At 36.4% G+C, this 22,919-nt stretch overlaps 1 protein-coding gene across 3 annotated transcripts in view; it reads left to right on the top strand.

Annotated features, from left to right (window-relative positions):
* The window catches only part of LOC122802739 (ICOS ligand-like), a 764,505-nt gene that overhangs the window by 286,980 nt on the left and 454,606 nt on the right, over positions 1-22,919 (top strand). For 2 of the 3 annotated variants that reach the window (XM_044072506.1, XM_044072504.1), the window contains exon 2: positions 18,596-18,701. The gene's annotated coding sequence lies outside the window, so the exon portion shown is untranslated. Of the gene's footprint in view, positions 1-17,335; positions 17,403-18,595; positions 18,702-22,919 lie in introns of those variants that run through there. The other variant, XM_044072505.1, reaches the window with a different exon arrangement.

Raw genomic sequence — 22,919 nt, 5'->3', positions numbered from 1 at the left:
GTGTGTGTGTGTGTGTGTGTGTGTGTGTGCACGCGCGCATGTGTGTGTGTGTGTGTGCATGTGTGCGTGTGTGCATGTGCCTGTGTGTGTGCGTGCGCTTGTGCATGTCTGTGCACATACACGCACGCACAAGCACGTGTGTGTGTGTGTGTGTGTGTGTGTGTGTGTGTGTGTGTGTGTGTGTGTGTGTGTGTGTGTGTGTGTGAGTATGTTTGTGTGTCTGCATGTGAATTAGCAGTATATTTTTAAGATGGAAACAGTAGTAAAAATTGCTTAAGTTATAAAACAAATATTGTGCATGCATTCACAAATGCCATGAATTTCAGCAGTTTTGATGAGCATTATCTCCTGTTTTGCTTTATAATCAACATTCAGTGATTGTTCAGAAGGCCATTTATTACATAAAATGCTAGTTTACTTTTGGAAAAAAGAATAACAGCTTTCAGATATGAAACAGAAACACACATTCCATGGTTTAAATAAACTTCCCTGATGAGCAACAAATGACTTTGTGTGGTACAATTTCAGCTAGAATTCCTGGATAATGACAGCTGTTAGAGACCAAACTTTATTGCAGAATCACTTTCATCAGACTGTATACCACATCAACAGAATTTTCAATATTTAAATGGAACAAGCAGAATGTAATGTTTTAATATTTTATCTTATTATTTTAAACAATACAAGCAGCAGGAATGTTTGCAAGTGGTTCTGCAAGTGATTTTGTAGCATAATGATGTGATCTCCTTTGGAATGGGGAAATGTCTGGATGAGAAGAAAAAAGGATATTTATCATTTTAATGTCTGAAAGCATCTGTTGAAATTACTATATCATCAAAATACTGTAATTTGTCCAAGTTGCAAGACCGCATTCACCAAATGACATGAAGTCCATAACTGACAGGTTTCCACATTTTAACAGATTATGTTTTCAATAATACATCCATGTACCTTAAAAAATTGTTTATATGAGCTGCCAGTCTATGGTTTAGAAGTTTTGACCCTCACTATGTCCCAGACTAGTGGTTAAGGCCCTAGTCCTAGAGGAACTATCTGTGGAGGGATGGGAACAAGTAGCCAATGATTCATTGTTAGCAACGAGTGGTGCAGGCAGGGTTGCAGTGACCATATTAATTTGCGGGAGCATCTTCTGAGTGTAGTCTTCTACTGTACATGACCCCTTTCTTTCTTCTATGTTATACTTTGTATATGTAACCAAAGCAACAGGGTCATATGGTAATGTTCTGTCTAATGAGGTATGCCTGTGAATCAGCTTCTTATGTTTCATTCAAAGCAAAGGTAGTCATGCAACCAGTGGTCATAAAGAGTTCACTGACTGTCCTAATCAACAACTCTGTATGATATCAAACAAAAAAAAACATCAAGAATCTTGAAAGACTTGGCCATTGGGTAGGAAATGCCATATGTTATTGCCAAAACCACAAGTAGACCCTGAATGAACAGGCTCCACTTAGTAAAACACCACACCCCCAAAGTAAAACACCATGCCCCCAAAGTAAAACACCACGCACCCAAATTAAAACACCACGCCCCCAAAGTAAAACACCATGCCCCCAAAGTAAAACACCACGCCCCCAAAGTAAAACACCATGCCCCCAAAGTAAAACACCATGCCTGCATAGGGGGAAAAGTGAACGAACAGCTGAACATAGATTGAGACTAGGCCTTAACTGAAAATTAGTCTTACTTAAATAAATAATTAAATAGTGACCATAATGTCAAACATAGATGCACGTAATATCATCATGAAAAATTTTGGCATCAGCAACCATTATCAAAGCACTGACCTAGCACTCTACAGGTAACATAAAGCAACAGTGTACTAACGAGTAGCTGGTGACACATTGTCGAAGTTATATACTTCAGCTTTTCTGCTACTCACACCGTATTCTGTTTATCAGTGTTTTTTTTTTTGTTTTAGTTTTATGTCATAGAGAGATGTTGATTAGGACATTCATAGTGCTCTGTAAAATCACTGGTTGCACAACAACCTTTGCTTCGCTTGAAATATAGGAAGCCCTCTGAACCACTGTTACACTGCTGAGATTTACCTAGTATAATGCTACAGTTCAAGATTCAGATTCTCAAAGGCCTGCACATCATATTATTCTACCATGTCCATTATTAAAATGCTAGGTATTTGTTTTATATCTATCATTCATATTGTACTGAATGTTAAAAGTATGTGGCATGTTTATAATGTCAAGCTCTGTCCTCTATCCCATTAAGCAGGATTCTTCCTGAATCCCAACCTAAATAAATTGCATTTATTAGCTTTATCAATTCTATTTATTTAGCTGTCTATCTATATTTTATGCAGTTTTTTGTTAGTTCCTTTGATATACTCTCTAGGAAAAGTCATTTTCGCTAGAACCTGGAGACAAAGTTCTAATAGTTAAAGTGTGTAAACAGGTACAATTAATACACATACCACCATTATATGTCACAAGATACAAGGAAATCATGGCAAATTTCATTAGAGACAGGAAATGTCTTGCTAACATAAGTCCAGATATAGAAGAATACAAAAATATTCAGTTAATATAACAATAATTTAATTTACTAATTTCCAAATATTTTAACATAACCAATGAGGAAAGAATAAAAAATAAGCAAAAATGAAAAAGAGTAACCTCTTGATGGCATACAGAGTTAAAGCTCTGACCACGACATATCTATGACATGATTATACACAAGACTGGCCAACATACAGCCCAGTTAAACTTTCATCTAGTTAGGAAAGGACAATGGGGCAAGAATGAAACAGTCATCTCACAGCATAAACCACTGGTTGTTACAGTCAGCCACATTCAGCTGCAAGCACTGGTCAGACAATGCTCTAAGGTCAACAAAGACTAGACTGAAGACCTGGACAGTGACAGGACAGAAAGCACAAAAGTTCAAGGAAATACTCAGGGCTGTAGCTCCTTAGGAAGATGAGGAAATAGGTGAAGCTGAAGAAAAATGGCAGCACCTCAAAGCAGTATATGTGAAGACTACAGGACAGATGTACAGCTGAGCCGGGTATGGAAGTAAGGTACATAATGTGATGGTAGTGAAATACAGAATCCCAAGAAGTCATCAAAAGAATGAAGGAGTGCAGGAGAAAGTGGGATATAGAAAAACTGGAATAGGCTAAGAAAGAATACTGGTTATCTAACAAAGCGGCTGAGAAAGCAATAGCTAAGAACAAGGCATCTACTCTACTATCTTCTTGAAAGTAATTCAGGATATGGCACAAAGAAACTCTATCAGGTTGCAAGACAAAGACAGAAAGATAAAGAAGATTGTCATCAAATACCCTTCATAAGGATATAATCATAAGGGGTTCATTCATAACAATGAAGAACCTGCTCATTTTTCCAAAGTACACCAAAAGCAGAAGGAAGGAGCACTTCCAGCAGCCTTTGAATGAAGAAAACACCACAGAAGCTGCACTGCTCCAGACACAGCCTACAATGAAAAACAAAGAGGGGTCTACAGTATAAGAAGTAAAAACAGCACTAAGGAAAATTAAGTCAAAGAAACCAGCAGGCTCAGATGAGATCTGGACAGTTATGATGTTGGGTGAAATATGAGAGAAATTGCTCCATATGGTGCTCTTAGCATTATGGAGAGAAAGGTGTATCCTAGATGGTCAGAAGATAAGTATTCTAGTGCCCATATACAAGAACAAAGGAGACATTCACAACTGTGGGCAGTATAGAAGTATCAAACTCCTATCACACTGCATGAAAGTCCTCCACAGTTCCAACTGTTGCATATGTGTGGCTAGGTGCGTGCTGAAGGGGTAATTATACTCAATTGCATGCTGAAGGGGTAATTATACTGAATGATGAGTCTGATAAGGGTCAAATAAAATGGCGCTATGACTTCCTTGCACCAGTCCAACTCGGCATTCCTAAGCTTGGTGAAAGCATGTGACAAGGTCCCAAGAAAGCTGACTTGGGCAGTCCTGTGAAGGTACAAAGCCCCTTGAGGCTACATACAAGGACTCAATGACACAAGTATGAACCCTGTTCAGACTCATAGAGGGGTTCCCAGTGGCAGTATGCGTGTAATTGAGAAAAGCTCTTAGCCCACTGCAGTTCATACTGTTGATGGACTACATTACCAAACTGGTCAGAGAGGACAGAAAAGGAAAACTGCTATATGCAGACAATGTGGCACTACAGGCAGACTCTAAAAAGTACTTTAATAAATGATAGAAGAATGGAATGTAAAACTGAAAGCACACTGGATGAAACTGATACAGATAAGACAGTTGTAATGGTAGCAACTGGGGGAAATCAGAAGAAGGTGAAACTTAAAATAGAAGGGAGCATAGTGGAACAAGTGAAGTATCTTGAAAAATGGTTCAGAAGAGAAGTCTGAATGAGGTGATCAAAGCTAAAATCAGATGAGGCTGCAACCAACTGGCATAGAGTGTTGGGAGTAGTATATGGCAGAAGAATGCCAAAAAAGCTGAAAAGTAAAATGTATAAAATAGTGGTGCTATCAGAAATACTGTATGGCACAGAAACATGAGCAGTGAAGGCTGCCTGAGGTGGGCAGTAGGATGCACATGGTGGGGCAGTTGAAGAAATGAAGACATCAGAGCACAAGTCCAAGTAGCTCCAATTACAGAGTAGGTCAAAGAGAACAGATTACAGTGGTTTGAGGACATGTGGGGAAAGAAGACAATCTGGTGAAAAAGACTGGGGAGAGTCAGGAGGAAGGCTAGAGCAAATGAGTGCATCCAACAAATAGATGTATGGATTGTGTGAAAGAAGCCCTGCAACAATCAGACATGACTGCCAAAAAGGTAGCAGAGTGGCAATGAATCAAGAGAGATGGCAACAGTTGATGTGACACCTCAACCCCATGTAGAAAACAGGAAAAAGTGGGCTGATGATGAAGATGATGATGATTATGATGATACAACTCCTGTGATTCGGGTTCAAATAGTGGCTTGGGTAACTGATGGGAAGGGAGGGGAAGATGGGTGGAACCTATCCTAGGGAGGAAGATGAGGCTCTTGGCTGGCTGTTTTTGCCTCTATGGTGCAGTACAGCAGCTGTTGGTCAAGAAGGGCATGCTAAGGCTGCCCAAGTCACTGATAGCAGCTCCTGTATTCACATGTGAAGGAGCATGTATGCATTGGCACAATGGAAGTATAAACAGCCCTTGTTGTGATGTGGGTGAGCATGTCATCACCATGGGTGGGGTAAAGACAAATATACAAAATGCTGTTATGGTTGGGATGCCAGCAATGATACAAGCCACCTCCACTGCCTGCGTAGATGCACAAGAACCCCCCCCCCCTTGGGTGCATTTAAAAGGACAGCAAGTTCCCAATGACAGGGAACCAGGGCCAGAGTGCCATTTGGATGACCAGATTGTTAACAGGCTAGTTGACAAAAAGATGAAGAAAAAATGGGATGAAGAGAGGTGAGGATAAGTAGGAGAGGGATGTTATGAAATGTTAAGTTGGGTAACTAGAAGATAATACCAGGTATGACTGAATTTAAGGATTTAAAAGAAAAAGATGAGACATATTGGGAATGTGAATTCAGTAATTCCAATAGTACAGGACCAGAACATGGTACTGAGGATTTTTAACTAGAAGATGTTGAAAGTTGCCTGATGGTAGCTGCTAGAAAATTCCATAGTTTTAAGATGCTACTAAAGGAAATAAAACTATTAAACTGATCATTAGACCTTGAAACATTAGCCATGACCATAAAAATGCTTTAAGAACTTAAAATTGACTATAAATAATGACCAAAAGGCAAACTCAAAAACTATTAAAACAGCTCTTCTAGCACCATGACAATGTCCTCAAGGATAGGGATGTTCAAAGCTTTAAATGTTCTGTGTTTGAACAGGTTTTGCCTGATGAAAGACAAGGGAAATAACTTAATTATTTTATAAGGAACTTACATGTATTTTAAAATTGATACTTTAAACTCTTCTCGTTTAAATAAAGAACTTGAATGGAAACATTTTCTTAATTGTTGTTTTACTTTACTAGCTGTTATTGGTTGGTGTTATTATTTAAGTGGGTGTTTAATTTAATTTAACGTTTTTGTACTCCCTTCAACACATTATATCAAGGTGGTAGGAGAGCTATTTTAATAATGTTTCTGAGTCTGACTTTTTGTCATTGTTTATTATTATTTCTTTTGCTGTTGTTGTTGGATAATCTTAAAGTAGACTATAACAGGATGAAATGTTAACTTACAGAATCATTTTCGTAAATACAGAAACTTATGAACACATTTTAGTTGTGCAAGGGTGAGAAGGTTAGCTACCACTGACACTGGAATGAAAGGGGACCTGTGAGGCCAGATGATGGAAAAAAATGACTGTTACAGGCCGAGTCCAACTTACTGTAGATATAGAAGATAGGTTGTACAAAATATGGGAAAATAAAGGTGTGATTTAACGACATGGTCTGTGCCACTTTTCTCCTTGTGTCTATAACCATGTAGAAAGCTATTCTGTAGAATAGGCTGAGCTTCTACTATTGTTACCATTATATTAAAATAAGCACCGAACTTAAAATAGTATTAGATGTTTCTCAAAGAGTATATGCAGTGTTATTTATGTTGTTAACTGAGTTGGAGAACAATTTAATAGCAAGGGGCAAGTTCTGGACTGGAGGTGGAAGTGGGGAACAAAATCATACCTTGTGGCTTTTTTCTACTGAGAAATAGACCAGAGTGACTGAGACATTTTTGAACTAGAAAAAGATCAATCAGGGGTCTGTTTGGGCTTTTGTGATAGAAGGAGCAACACTGAAGAGAGTGCAGTCATCAGTATATTGAATCAAGCTAGCTTACAGTAATGCTGCATACAGTTAATGAAATCAAAACACGTTTGGGATAAGCCTTTGCCACAGTCACTAGGGCAGAAGTAGGAAACCTGCAGACTGGACCTTATCAGAAAGAAATCTCTGAAACCAGGAACACAAGGAGGAAAGAGGCCTTATGTTAGTTTGTGTAATGGTTTACAACAGTAAAGAAACATATGATGGTCTTATTGAAAGCTTTATCGGATCAAGAAAGAGCTCTTATGACTTATAAAGAACTGAAGCTTTCATGTAGGAATCAGACACAACCAGAAGTGTAGTACTGTTTATAAAGAACTGAAGCTTTCATGTAGGAATCAGACACAACCAGAAGTGTAGTACTGTTTATAAAGAACTGAAGCTTTCATGTAGGAAATCAGACACAACCAGAAGTGTAGTACTGTTTCCGTGGTAACAGTAAGATCTCTGCAGCAAGACTGTAAGAAGATGGCTTGAATCAAGAAAATCAAGTAGCTAAAATGAATAATCTTTTCCCAGATCTTAGAGAGAGAACACTGCAGATCGATGGTTAGAAATGTGTAAGTCTGACAAATTTAACAGCCTTACGATTCTAAGGATTTATTTCTCACAAGTATTTTAGTTTAGTAGCATAGTCAAAGGCTAGCAAATAGCTCCGAATTTTTCAGAAATTGGGGAAGAATATAATCACGAGGCAATTTTCTGTCATTGTTCTGTGCAACATAGGGAGTATCCAGATATAATATCATTAAATGAATTGCACTAGCATTAACTGTCTGCTTTCTGTCAACAAATAATTTTGCTGAAGAATGAACAAATATTTTTTCAGCAACTTCCAAAGGGGTAGTTCACAAATCTAGTTTCATATACTTTGTTGGTCTTGCATCTATAGCAGGGTTTTTGTTTTTTTTTTTTTTTTTTTTGCTTATTCATAGATCATGTCTTTTCACTGTATCCTTTCTGGTATGGTCTGTGATACAGTTGCAAAACAAGTCAGTGTCATCTGAATGAAATCATTTAGACTTAAACTGAAGATTTTCCTTCTTTTGCTAGTGTGTTACATAAACTGGTTTCTTGCTTGAGGGTGAAGTATGGACTTGGTAAGTTCTCGGATGATATTTTGTATGCCTTCAGGAATGGTGGACAGTGTGTCTTCACAGATGATGGGCTTTGTGTGTCCTCAAGGATGATGGACTGTATGTGCTGAGCGAGGATGGCCTTGGTGGGCTCATGGATGGTAGAGTTTATGTCCTCAGGGATGATGGACTGTGTGTGCTTAGGAATAATGGAGTGTATGTTTTCATTGATGACAGACTGTGCTTAAGGATGATAGATTCTGTGTGTTCAAGGATGACAGGCTGTGTGTCCTCAGGGATGATGGACTGTATGTGCTCTGGGTGATGGACTGTGTGTCCTCAAGGATGACACACTGTACATGCCCAGAGATGATGGACTTGGTGTACTCAGAGAAAACGGACTGCCTGTACTCATGACTTAGTAACTCAATACAGAAGCACAGTCTAGGCAACATATGACATACTGACACAACACTGGTACCACATTTCATACCCTACCACATCATCTTTGTTTTCAACCATTTGTATGAACTGAATTTATTGTGAGAGCCAGTAGCAGCTAGTGCTACCAAATCAGAAAGTTTCATTGCCAACACTGTCATGTTCACATGATTATTGATACTGTTCCTTTCGGTTTCAGTTGCTTCTCCTACTGCCCACTATTTCACCATTTTAAAGAGTTCAAAGTAATGCTATGCTAGCAGTTCTGATCCATACCATTTGCAAATCCAATCTGCCTAGCAAATTCTGTTGTCACCTCTCTAGATTCTTTGATGCTTCGAGTCATACTCACTGTTATTCCGTAGTTTCCCTAAAACACAGTAAATCCACCACAAATTGCATTAAGGTACACAATGCATTCACACTGCTGACCCATGAGAAATTCCCGTCTGTTTGCACACCCTATGATACCAATACAGTTATGCGAGATACTATAACATTAAGGTGTGTTGTTGAGATTCCTCTTGAAGCAGGAACATATTTGCAGGACATCTCTAGGATAGCTTGTCTTTTCTTTTCCTTTTTTTTTACTTTGTCAGACAATCTGATAAAGCGCCACTCTCAGCTTCTCCCACAGCACATATTATGCCCAGACAATAAAGTGAACAGCATATCCACTTTGCCTTAGCTGTACTGGAGGGTCACAGTTAGTTAGCCATAAGATTTGTCTCAAGTAATATCTGAAATGAAAGGAGGTTCAGCACATTTCTGCTGCTAGGCTATACCCCTCATTTCCCATTTCGAGAGGGAGTAAGGCATAGGGGCTGGCTGTGGAGTCTGGGTCAGCAGTAGTTTCAGGAAATTAAGTGCTTGTGAGGCTGTTGCAGTGGTACAGCCTGTCTATATTATGCAACAGTGTTTCACCATCACTCTTTGAGCAGGCACATACAAGGTACAAGTCTGCTTCCAGAAATGAGCTATACATAGCTCATGCCCTGCAGTTCAATAATCCTTACTGTAACTAAACACACTCCAGTGTAGCACAGCATTATGATGTTGTACAATGTACTGATATGGGGTGGGGAATACAAGTGCTGCTCCACTGTACAATGCACGAATATTATCTTAGCATTAGAACAGTCCTGTCACATTACTTTGAAGCCATGTTTACTTTGGTGATTTGGCCAAAGATTTCTTAAACAGAATGTCCAAATCCTTTTGCATCTTGCAGCTTTATGCACTATAGTACCATCAGTCCAATCAGTGCATATATATATATGTATGTATATATATATATATATATATATATATATATATATATATATATATATATATATATATAATTCCTTGTATTCGAGACCACATGTAGGTGATCATCTCTCTTTTCCTTCTTTCACTCTTCTAGCTGCAACTGCTTTTAGAACCTTCTTTTGTCTATCTGCTTTTCTTTCATGCTATGTCAATGTAACAGGGAAGAAACACAGGTATTCACGAGCTTACAAAAAAACTTTGATACAGCACATTCTGCAGCCACTCACAATGCAGTTAGCAAACCAATTGCAGCCACTACCAATTACTGTAGCATTACCTGGCTAGGCTGAGCCAGTCCCCTCTCTCCTGGATGCCCATTAATTATATGTAAATCTTTAGTAAATGCAGAATTTGACAAAGCCACAGGTCTTTTATTCCTTTCATTTCCTTTCCTCTCCTCTTCTCTCCAAATCTAAGCTTATCTTTTTCTGTTGTGCTTCTTACCTCCAGTCATGCCAGGCTATCAGCTGGGGGATGATCATAAAATAGATGGTGGCAGGCCATACTGCCTGACACAATATAAAAAAAGATGCACACAAATTGCCCCTCAAGCCATAACCAACCTGTGTTTCCTTCCATGCTTGGTGTATTACAGTGTAGCAAAGTGTGTTCAGTCTACAAAAACAATGCCTTGGCAAATAACAAAGGACAGGTTCTATGCCACTGAATGTTCATGGAGGACAGCAAGATGAAAACTATGCAGGGCTAGAAGAGAGGTAACCATGAAAAGCTTGGTGAGCAGACCAAAAGATAGTGGTAGGCATTTTCTGCTGCCAAAACTAAGTGGATAAATGCCATTGGAAGAACCACAAATTAAACAGGTGTTTTTATAGACAGTTTATGATACTTGAAAATTAAACTTCTCCCCATACACACACACACACACACACACACACACACACACACACACACACACACACACACGGTCTTCAACCAGTTGCTTCTTTCTCCTTCTCACTTCTGTTTTAATTCCATCTCCCCCTTTGTTTTAGGGGCATACCATAAATAGTGTACATATTCAAAAGACTTAACAACTTTGGTTATACTCACAGACCAACCTGCATTTATTGCAAATAAATTGCTGCATTTGATTGTTTAAAACTCCATTTATTGTTGATCATATTTCTGTATCATTTGCTACTTTATAATATATTCATATTTTCCTGGGTTGAACCTGAAAGCAGTCCATCTGGATCAGCACTCTACACCAGTTAAGAAATGACACATAAATAAACAAACAAAGACAAAAAAACTGGCAAGCATTCACAACCAAAAAAAAAAAAAAAGCTTGAATACTTCACTCTGTAGAATATCTGACTATTACACTGAAGGCCCAAGTTTCAAGTCACTGTTCAGGATATATTTCTTGGAAGTGGATTTGGTATAATGGTTAAGGTTTTTTCACCTCATAAACTCAAGGTACAAGGTTTGATTCTGCCCTCAGGTTACTATGCTGGAATTATAATAGTCTTTGGACTAATTGCCTAATATTTACCTAATGTGATTGAATAAGAGTCTCTACCACAGACATGATCAGACTGCTCGAAACAGTAGCAGAACAGATGATGGAGAAGGAAAGCCCACACACAAAAAAAAAAAATTCCAAGCTTGCCTGCTTGAAACAGTAGAAGAAAGGAAAGCCTATACCAAGAAAATTTCCAAACTTGCTAGTTTATATTTTTGCATATTTCTCTTTCAACAAAAACCTTATTCAAATTGCAGAAAATACTCTGATAGCAAGTTTTCTACTGCCACCCTCACACACTAACCACAATAAAAAAATTCTTTCTTGCATTCCACTTTAAGTAAGCAGTGGAGATGTCATGTGCATAATAACGTTTGCACTTTTATTTACAGTTAAAGCCCCTGCTATATCTCTCTTCATCTTTTAATCCCAGCTGTGTCCTCTTTTCTGATTTGAAAACGCTTGTGGTGACAAGTGCATGCACATGCCATCTACGTCAAGTAACACCCCACCTGTCTTTCCTTTTAAAAGTCACTTTTGAAATACTTATTACTAAACAATGTGAACATTTTAATAATTACAAAATCCACCAATGCAAATGTAGAATAAATCTGCATTTTAACGTTATAAAAATGAGTCTAACTTCAGTTTGAAAAGATCCAAATATGGTTTATTTTGCTACACCACAGTACCCAAAAAGCTAGTTTATGAGCAAATCAAATTGTCATTGTGTCTTAGGGAGACAGAACAGATAAGTATTTGTGTAAAGATTAACCTATGGATGGTGACACTTTATCTGCACTATTATAACGAGGAAGTTCATACTTCCAAGTACGTATATTGTTTATGCTGTAAGCAATTTGCTATAACTCTGCTTACTCCATCACTGCTGCCCTTTTCCAGGGGGCAGCATACAGCCAAATGTACAGAAGTGCAGTTTACTACATTTTACCAAAAACTGTAGCAAATCAACAGTGGTTGCAGAAAAAATAAAAATGTTCCTCTCTCCAGAATGTACTGACCCTGAAGGTGATTATTTTAAGGGGGTGTAGGGCCACAATACCATGTAGGGATGTTGTGCTGGGACTTTACCCTCTTGAAAACATTTTGATGTATATCTTTTTCTGAAAGCTGTTGGCATATTTGCTTCATTTTACTGAATTTTACATAATTATGTTTTAAAATGTGTACAGATCCTTTTTCTCCAGAGTCTATATCTCTGAAATACATTTTGCAATAACATTTCCTGAGTTATTATCTACAGACTGCATCTGATGTGTGATCAGCTGCAAAGGGAGGAAAGCATCTGCAACTTGAATTTTTGCAAGACATGTTATGATTTTTGTATTTTCACTTTTTTCTGAGAAGACTCAACAATGGTTGAACACCTGCAGCATAAAGAACAACCCACAGTATAGCACAGTCAAGATACAGAAGGATGATGAACTTTCATGTGAGTCTCTCACAGGTAAAGCATGCACTTAATAGAAAGATGCTTCCCCAGTCCACAGCCGTTCTGATTGCCTTTATGCATTCTTCCTCTGCCTTCACCAGCCTCCCCTATGATTTATTTCTTCATACATACTACAGTCCTTCTGTGTTCCACTACCAGTGTTCAACTCTTCTTTCCTCTCTTCTATAACATTTTCCTGTAGTAAGCAGAAGTCTGCAATAAATCTGAAAGCCAAGCCGACAATATAATTTGAAATAATCTCTGCTACAAGTGTTTGCATGCTAGTAGGACACAATGCATTTGTCCACAGCTACTTACTTGAAAAAGCAAGTATTTTTCACCAGCACAATCATTCATAACTACTTAACCATCCTAACACCCAACCTATAAAACTGTAAAGTTACCAGAGCCTTAGCTGTAACCCTAAAATTTCCACCCAGTTTCTAACCCAAGTCCTCACTTCTATACCCTAAAACTTCAACCCCCTCCCTAAACCTAAAGTCCTCACTCTTAATGCTAAAACTCCTGTCCTTCTTCCTTAATCTAAGACTCCCTTCCTGCTCCCTAATCCTAAACTGTCCTCCCAGTCTGTAACCCTAAAATTCTCCTCCTACTCCATAAATCTAAATGTCCTTCCTGATCACTGCCCTAAACTATACTCCCACTCCCTCCCATTCCAGCCCCCAGCTATTTGTCAAAAACTCATTTTTGAGATCGAGCATGAACAGCAACATACAACAGTTTTGGGATATTGGTCTTCGAGTGCCTGTATGAGAGTCATGGAAAATATTACAATCTCTCCAAGTTAAATTATAAACCTTCCTAAAAATAAACACTTATTTACAAATGCAGCTTATTAAGTTTACAACTTAGTATTTAAGCTTCATAAACAAGACCAAAATTCCTGCAGTGGTGTCTCTCATGTGTCAATCATACTAAAATATGTTCATGCCCATACAGCTGTGTAGGGTCCAGATGTTTAAACAACTTTTAAATAGCAGTATACTGGGCAGTATTTTCTTAAATTTGTATAAAAACAAGAGTCTGTGTCACACAGCTACTTTAATAATTGCATCCAGCTCCAAATGTCTTTTGGGGAAGTAGGCAACAGATTTAAGTTGTGTTTATGCTAAATACAGCACTGTACCACATTGAAAAGCATTCCATATTCACAACTTTTAGCACAATATATTAGATTTAACAGTTGATGGGACATTTTAAGATACATAAGGTTACAAGAACTGTTAAACTGAAGTATACTAGATCATGGTCAAGAGGGGCCCTAGGTAGGTTAACAGACTGTCCCCCTACACACACAGTCAAGCCAATATTCCATTACTTGGCTGCCTCTCCTCAATTACCATAAAACACTGTTCAGTGTGCATACCATTTCTTATTTTTACTTCTACAATGATCTTAGAGATTTGGATTTATTTTAAAACTGTAATTTTAAAATTTACAGCAAAAACACTAATAGCCATTTGCTAAAGAAAACAAAAGAACCTCATACTTAAAACAGACTTGGCATGAACAACAGTGAACAAACCTTCCCTTGAAACTCATATTTATTGAAAATGCAACTGCTGATCCATTAAACAACAAGCTATGTACTGGAAATCATTGTCAAATAGCATATAGTGAAGCACTAATAAGTGTCTATGTGAAGGGTGCTGAAATTCAAAAGATAAAACTGCAATGCATTAATGCATTAGTTAACAGAAGCAGCTCATGGCCTTACTTCTCTGTACCAAGTTTGGAAATGAGGGATGATCAGCACATTCATAGGTTCATAGGTATGTACTAGGCTATCAGCCCTGGGGGCTATATAAACATAGCCAAAAAGGTTCCCTGGCTTTTGCCACCCAAGAAAATTATTTTCCTGTGCTCCTGTAAAGCAGTGCCACAGAAGTGATCCCTGGGGTGAATTTTCTATTTCCCATCCAGTTGTCAAGATTTATTTAAAGAGGGCCAATGAGGAGCTTTGCTTGACATGAATGGGCAGTTTGTTCCAGAGTTTAGGAAGTCTCTGGGACAGGAATCTATCCCTCAAGCATGTTCTGTTTATTGTGGTGACAAGGTTTAGGTCACTGGAGCGTGTGGTTCAGAGAGATTGGGATTTCTTTAAGTGTAGCATGTCCAATACCTCTGGGTTTGACATAGCTTTGTATGTTAGGCAGAGATCGCCTCTGAGTAGGCGATATGTAACGGAGTAGAGCTGGAGTTTTTTGAGACGGTCTGCCTATTGCATCTGTTTGAGGTCGGTAATCCTCTTAGTGAGGTATTTCTGTGGCCTTTCCAATTGTTGTAGGTGTCTTGTGAGATATATGCCAAATGGGGCATTGTACTCTATAATGTGTCTGAGGAGGGAGGAGTAGAGAACAATTACCTCCTTTTTTCTAGAGGTGAACCCTTTTGTGATGAGGTGTGCTACATAGAGGGATTTCCTGACTACTGTGGCAATGTGGTTATCAAAAAAGAGACTACTGTCCACCTGTGTCCTGAGGTCTGTTATCACACTTTCAGTGTTTAGGGAGCTACCGCCTATGTGGTAGTTCAGCTCAATGCACATTCCTCTTCCACTCTGTAAGCTTAGCATTTGTGGGGAACATTAGGGCATAAACAGAAAACATTTAAACATTCTTTTGGCAGGATCATGGTCTAAAGATATATTCCCAAAAATGCAGCATTGTACAAGTTAGATCTTTATCGTCTTTATCAAGCATCTTTATCAATTACAAACTCTCCTTTAATTACCATGTATACTCTGTCAATAGGAAAGCCTCCTACCTTGCCAAAGTGAATACTCAGGGCTACTCTTCTTGGTCTGAAGGCATCATCATTGTCCACTCCCTCATCAGGTCCATCTTAGAATACAGTGGTACCTTCAACATGTACCTGTCCAAGCACCTAACATAACTTCAGAAACCACAACATTTCTCACCTTAAAAGTCTTAGGCATAAGCCCCTTAAGTTACCTAGAACATCTGAAAGCTCTGCCTCTTATCTATGTCCTACAGGCTCCTATGTGGAAGTCTATGCTGAACCGAGACCTAAAACTTTGTAGGTCTATAGAAGTCATGTTATGTAATATTACCATGAAAATGCTCAAAAAGTATCTTAATATAAAATACATAGAAATGAGTGCAAATGAAATTAAGCAATGTTTATAAAGATGAGTGAACCCTCCTGAAACTCCTGTTTCAAATATATATTAATTCCAAGACTGTGCAGATAGAGGGATGGGAGCATGACTATATATGAGGTCCAAGTATTGTACTATTCCCAAATGTAAACATACCTGCATTTCCAAAGTGGCATAGATTTGAAGAAGTTAGTAAGGAGGGGGATTCTGGGTATGGGAGGCTTCCCACATGCAAAAAACAGATCTTACTGTCAGCTGTTAGCACTTTTATGGAATATTCATTCTATTAGTTTTACAAAAGGTTTTAGAGTTCTGGCTTATTTTATGGTTTGGTATTCACCTTTCCTTTAGATTTTATGTGTGTGTGTGTGTGTGTGTGTGTGTGTGTGTGTGTGTGTGTGTGTGTGTGTGTGTGTGTGTGTGTGTGCGTGTGTGTGTGTGCGTGTGTGTGTGTGTGTGTGTGTGTGTGTGTGTGTGTGTGTGTGTGTGTGTGTGTGTGTGTATCCACAGACAGCTATGCATGCACATAAACACACACACACACACACACACACACACACACACACACACACACACACACACACACACACACACACACACACACACACACTTGTTTGAGTGCATTCATAAATATGTGTGCGTGTGTGTTTGTCTGTCTGCCTGTTTATGTGTGCATGATTTTATATATATATATATATATATAGAGAGAGAGAGAGAGAGAGAGAGAGAATATATAGATAGATAGATATATAAATATAGATATATTTATGTTATGTATTTTTTTATGTTTTCATTTAAATAGCATGAAAATGTGATCACTTTTCTTAAAGCTAGTTCTGACTGGTTTTGTATGTTGCATTACAATATCTTGTTTATGGCATTATACTTATCTTTATAATATCTGCTGGGAGTGAACAACTGTGACTTCAGAAACATGAAGTAGACAAGCAGGTAGAACAGGTGGACAGTAGTCATGTTTTTACATGAATATGCTCTGAAATTAAAATAAAACTAGCAGTTATGCATGAAGTTTGTGATGTGTATATATATATATATATATATATATATATATATATATATATATATATATATATGGATTCACTTCATAACATTGAAATATCAAAATACTGAAACTCAAAACACTGAAACCAAAATACTGAAAGCTCAAAATACTGAATACTCAAAATAAACAACATAAATCATAACAATTTCTTAATTAAATATATCATCTTCAAGTTGCACATAGTAGTGCAATCTTGTAGTAGATATATAATTAGCAGGGGGTGTGGGAGCACAGCCCCACACAGGTGCAGGGGCTTGCCCTTATATATTTGTTTATGAATATGTATGTTATGCTGTTTATGTTTTTTTATTTTTTTGTGTTTCAGTATTGTGAAGTTGTTTTTTTCTCCATTCAAGTTTATGTATTCAGTATTTTTTTTTGCCATTTTCAGTATTATGAAGTTTCAGTGTTATGAAGTGAATCCATATATATATATATATATATATATATATATATATATATATATATATATATATATTTTTTTTTTTATTTATTTTTTAATGTATATGGGTCTACATCACAAACCTGAAATCCCACTTATCTGACTTTCACATAACCAAGACAACAAAGCCGAAAAGCCAGAAGACAGACTGCTTGGAACACAGACTTTGAACTCCAGGTAAGTAACCGCTTGGCTACCATGTTGAACTATGCTCCTTACCTCCTCAGTAGTGCAATCTCAAAGTTGGTATGTTAAGTTAGGGGGGTGTGGGGGGGCCTGTGGGTGCAAAGCCCCCCACATTGGTGAGTTAAATTTGATTCGGTTTTATTTATTTTTTTTTTGTTTGGCCAAGCAGTTACTTACCTGGAGTTGAAAGTTGGTGTTCGAGTGGTCAGTGGTCTTCTGAGTTTTCATCTTTGTCATCTCAGTTATATGAAAGTCAGGTAAATGGGATTTTGGGTTTGTGTATATATATATATATATATATATATATATATATATATATATATATACATATACATATTTATATATATATATATGTGTGTGTGTGTGTGTGTGTGTGTGAGTGTGTGTGTATATGTTATGGAATTACACTACAACAGCTATTCATTACTAGTTCCTCAGTCCTTACAAATATTTAATCTTAAAGATTTATGTTTTTTCTGTATCTTGACTTTCATTCATACACTATCAAATCAAATATTGTCATGTATCTGTCATTTCCTTACTTACCTGACCATACCTGATGCAAGAAATAATCCATGTAAGGCATGCATTAAAGAGAAATCGCTATGCACTCAGGCTGTTATGAGGCCACGTGCAAGAATCTTATAAGTCTCAATGGTAATATCTATTCAGTGCACAATCCATTATGTGTTAATGTGCTTAATGAAGTGACATGTTTTTATTTCAATGTATTACTATTATTACTATTATTATTATTATTATTATTGCTTTCATCATTGTTATTTAATTCTTGGATAGACCACAAACACAAGCATGAACAACAGTGGGACAGATTCCAAAAGGGTTGCTCTCAGTGCAAGTCTGCCTCGATTCCAAAACACTGGCTGTCAGTGTAAGTGACTTACTCTTCTTTAAACAGGCTTACTACAAGTAACAGATTCCATAATACCTGTTCTGAGACACTCTCACTGTAAGTAGTCACTTACACCGAGAGCAAGTCTTCTGGAATCGAGGTCAGTATATACAAGTTTAGGTGTTATTTCATGAACTAGATGGATGAAAATAAGAGATATACAGAAAGAAGCAGTCTTAATTTCCACACTTTTTAGATTTCTTGGTGTTCTTTAATTAATTACATTGCTAATGACATAAAGCATTTGTTTTATTTTCTTGTTTTCTGACAGATCCCTTTTCCAATTATGTCTAGTCTCCTTTGACTTTAAGTAAATCCCTCTGCATAGTGAATTGCTGAATCCATTGTTATAGAAACGTAATTTGATGTTTGTTAAGGTAAGTTTTAATTCTAATAATAAACAGTATTTTTAATGACTTTACCTTGGATAAGCTTTTTTTCTTGTAATCTGCAGTTTGCCCATCACAATGTGATACTTTTTGTCTCCATTTTCCCCTTAATTTTAAGTTAGATAGAATCATGCGATACACTGTTTATCCACCCATGCACTAGGTATGTCCAGCTGAGCAGAGCCCATTCACTGTAGACAGTCTGAGAGAAAAGTTCCATAAAATAAATCAGCATAAAAGGACAATGAAGAAATAGTTGTCACATGATAGAAGCAAAAGTCCTTTTATTGCAATAGATTGATCCGATTTTTAAAGCTGTAGTAGGTGCTGAAATTCATGGATGATCTGTTACAGTTATATCTGTTTTACTAAGAATGCATTTAAAGTCACCACCAATGCTATGTAACCTTGCATATTTCTTAAGAAAATATCTAGTTTTTTGTTTTATTTTTTTTATTTTTATTGTGAGCTTAAAAACTATTTTAAGGACAGATGGACAATTTCTGCAAGATACTGTTAACAGCTCTTTTTTTTATTAATACAAGAGGTTGTCAAAATGTATAATTTTTTTTAAAACTGAACATTGATACATCATTATCTAATAAATGAGTTTCCTGAAGGAAAACTACATCTGCTTGTTTAAGACAATCAATCCACCTCTTTAACGTCTCTATTTTAACCATTTTTACTTAGTGATATAAATTTCGATATTGTCACATTTTTGAGAATCTCTTGTCTACTAATAATCCAAAACACTCTCTGAGACCAAAAAATAAATAAATTTATCAAACACAACTGCAGCACTTTGTAAATTAACAATAACATGATAATTAATACCAAAGTTAAGAACTTTGCCATATCAATTCAATGAAAAACAATAAAAGCATAAACATATTTGCAGTAGCAACTTTTTTTAAAAACAAGTCTCTCTTAGTCTAATTAAGTAAACCACCCCATCTTCAAATGCCACTAACTATGGCTAACTTACCATTAAAATATTTTCTCTGTCAGGTTTCAACAATTAAGTCCATATATAATGCAGTTACTTTTCTGTTACCAACTCAAGCCTTTACCCCATTATTTAAATCCAAGTTGCGTGGTTTTTTTGCGTCCCTTTTCTTTCATTTTATCCATTTTCATTTCCTTTTCGTTCTATTTATTCTTACCTTTCCTTCATCTACTCTCTTCTGTTCCCCTGGTCACTCCTCTTTGGAAAATACGATGCTTGATTATTGAATATGTATAAATTTGTTGTAGTTTAATACCTTTAAACAAGGAAAAAGAAAGACTAGAGAGAACATAAGTAGAATAGAGTTAATGTAAGCAACAAGGATATAGAGAACACAGGAAAGAAGAAAATAGAAAGAATGAAGAAAAGAAGAAAAAAAGAAAAATGCCGAGGAACGGAAACCAGTAAACATACAAAAAGTTTTCTTGCCCTCTTTTTTCTCTCTTTTCCCTTTTCTGTCTTCCCATCCTGTCCTTTCTCTCTTCCCTCAAGTACTTTCCTTTCCTCACTTCCTCCCACCAATTTAGCCTGCTGCTTATTAAGATATTTAATATGGTGGTCCTCTCACAAAAACATATTAATATCACTGTATTAGTCTGTCAGTGTTTGTGTGTCTGTATACCTGAATGTGTCATTTCCTCATACCCAACAACAAGTCAAGTCAGTGATCATCATTTCTATGAAACAGAGGCAGATAAATATAAATTTGAAGTTGTCCACATATTTTATTGCAATGTTATTGTAAACTTACTGTTTAATAAGACTTTGGTTCTACCATTTCAAAAGACCACAAAACGCCTTGGTCAAGAATCTTAAGACCATATTAGATTACCAGTTTAAATATAGGATGAAGGAGGAAAGAAGGGCAAGGAAAAATGTCCTGTTTTAACAATACTTTCTCATCTACTAACCATCTACTACCTTCTTCTCTACATTGAAACATTTGTATAATAATCCCCTTATATAAGCGCATATTATTAATAATGTGTGTGTGTCATCTCTCATAGCCAAATATTAACCAAATGTCTGCTCCTCATTATTATGAGATGTCAACAAATACTATAAAACTGAGTTATTTTGCAAAACTTATTTTGGTGTTAAAACTAGTTATTTAATACTCATTTGGTTTGTCTATTTGAGAAAAAAATACAGGTAGAAAAGTTCTTAGCCTATAGTCTAATATCTTAATAGAGCATCATTTTATGCATATAGTATAAAAGGAAGATAAAAATTAAATAGGAGTAAATGTTAGATGGATGTATCTCAGTAATATTAAGCTAGAAATTAACTTGTTGAATGTTTGCCCTAAAGAAAAAGAGTCCTTGTTGAATCATTGCTGAAATTATTATTTAGAGAAAACAAGAGAAAGAAACAGGTGTGTATACTCACATAAGTGAGAATATATGAGACATCCTATATTTAAATAATCTGTAGAAAAGCAAAGCATTTTATTTTGTTGTTATTTACCTATAACATTGTGTTCTCATATCATACAGTTCTTCATATCTACATTTTACCATTCATGCTCTTCCATTTCCTAATTACATTTTATAAATATAGACTAAGACTTATTTTAAAGGTAGTTCAGTCTGAAGACATCTTATCTTACATGAAAACACCCACTGATTTTAGTAAAATACCAAGTTATAATTTTCCACCTTCACAGATGTTTTGGGTTGTTTGATGTTGAGATGGTTGAAGTGACTTTTTGGTGTTTGATTTTAATTTCACTAGTTCCTCATCCTTTCATATTATCAGATTCAACATTATATCTCTATTAATGACTGTGTCAGGTAATAATAAAAATAAATCAATGAACTTAAGTCTATTGAATTCATGTTAAGTGCATGTGACTAACATATGCATCAGTCAATATTCTACACTACTAAAAAATGAATTCAGTTTTCATACAGGACATTAGATGCAAACAACGAAAGACTTCATATGATATTAAATCTTAATTATTAAACTGTTTAAATTGCACTAATCAAATCTCCTTTAAGTGTTCAAAATATCTTATTAGAATATTTTGAATTGTGATTTAAATTAAGTTCAAACAATTTTAAATATCTGCACATAATATAACCAGTCCCAATAAAACATCTCCATAAACTCCTTCTAAGAGTTTAATGTTGATATCTGTTTGTTATTAAAGTTAAATAGTACGTGAGAAACAGTATGAAAGCAACACAAACTGACACCCTTAGGAAATACAGCTTCATGTCTTATACATATAATAAAAAATTATTTTATTGCTTTTAGGTTCAAATCAAGTTATAATAGACTATAGATAAACAACATGAGACAGCATTGTGGTGCAGTGTATAGTGTTGTTACCTCACAGCAAGTGGCTTTCTGATTCAGTTCTTGGCCGTGGTTCCTTCTGTGTGGAGTCTGCATATCATCCCTGTGTTCATGTGAGTTTCCTCTGGGTGCTCTGGTATCCTCCCACATTCCAAAGACATGCAGTAGGTGGATTGGACACTCTAAATTGGCAAAAATACATGTGAGTGTGTGGTATGTAAAAAAACTGAGGCAGGCCTAGCCTCCACTGGTGTGAACCTTGGATCTAAATGATTGTCACTACTGAAGTGACACCCTGACCCCATGAGCAAAAATGGGAAAGGGGTTGTGAATGAATGGAAGTATGAATGTTTGCATAAAAAATGAAGTCCTAAAATAATACAGTTAGACATCTTCCCATAGAGTATTAATATAATAAGTTGTCAAAAATTTTTAACATAACTTCAAAACCCAAATTAAGCTTCATTAACAAGAGAAAACAGTGTGGCCAAAATCATACTTGGTATTTCAAATTATTTTGATAGTGGATGCCTAAAGCAAGATTTCCCCATAGTAGTTAAACTCACACTAACCCGTGCTTCATCTGATGAAGAGGCAGTATATAAAATGATGTCTAGTATGATAGCTGAGCTTATTTTATTATGTGATATAAACACTGAATGTAAATTCTCAAAAGGTGGGTGGTATTCCATTGTTGCAGAATTTTGATCTTGCACTATTTATTTTTCACACCAAAAGAACAGATAGCATCTCATCTTGTATATTCATACTAGACTTGATCCTTACTTCCCTCTTTAGTAATATCACATTTGTTGGTCTGATGACTAACATTTTCAGTGACCACCTTTCTAATCTTTTTGCATTCTGGTAATATAACCAGATACATAAAACAT

Source organism: Protopterus annectens, chromosome 5.part0 (genome assembly GCF_019279795.1).
Source record: "Protopterus annectens isolate FY-2018-M chromosome 5.part0, PAN1.0, whole genome shotgun sequence".
NCBI lineage: Eukaryota > Metazoa > Chordata > Ceratodontiformes > Protopteridae > Protopterus > Protopterus annectens.
This window is presented reverse-complemented; position numbering and strand designations above follow the sequence as displayed.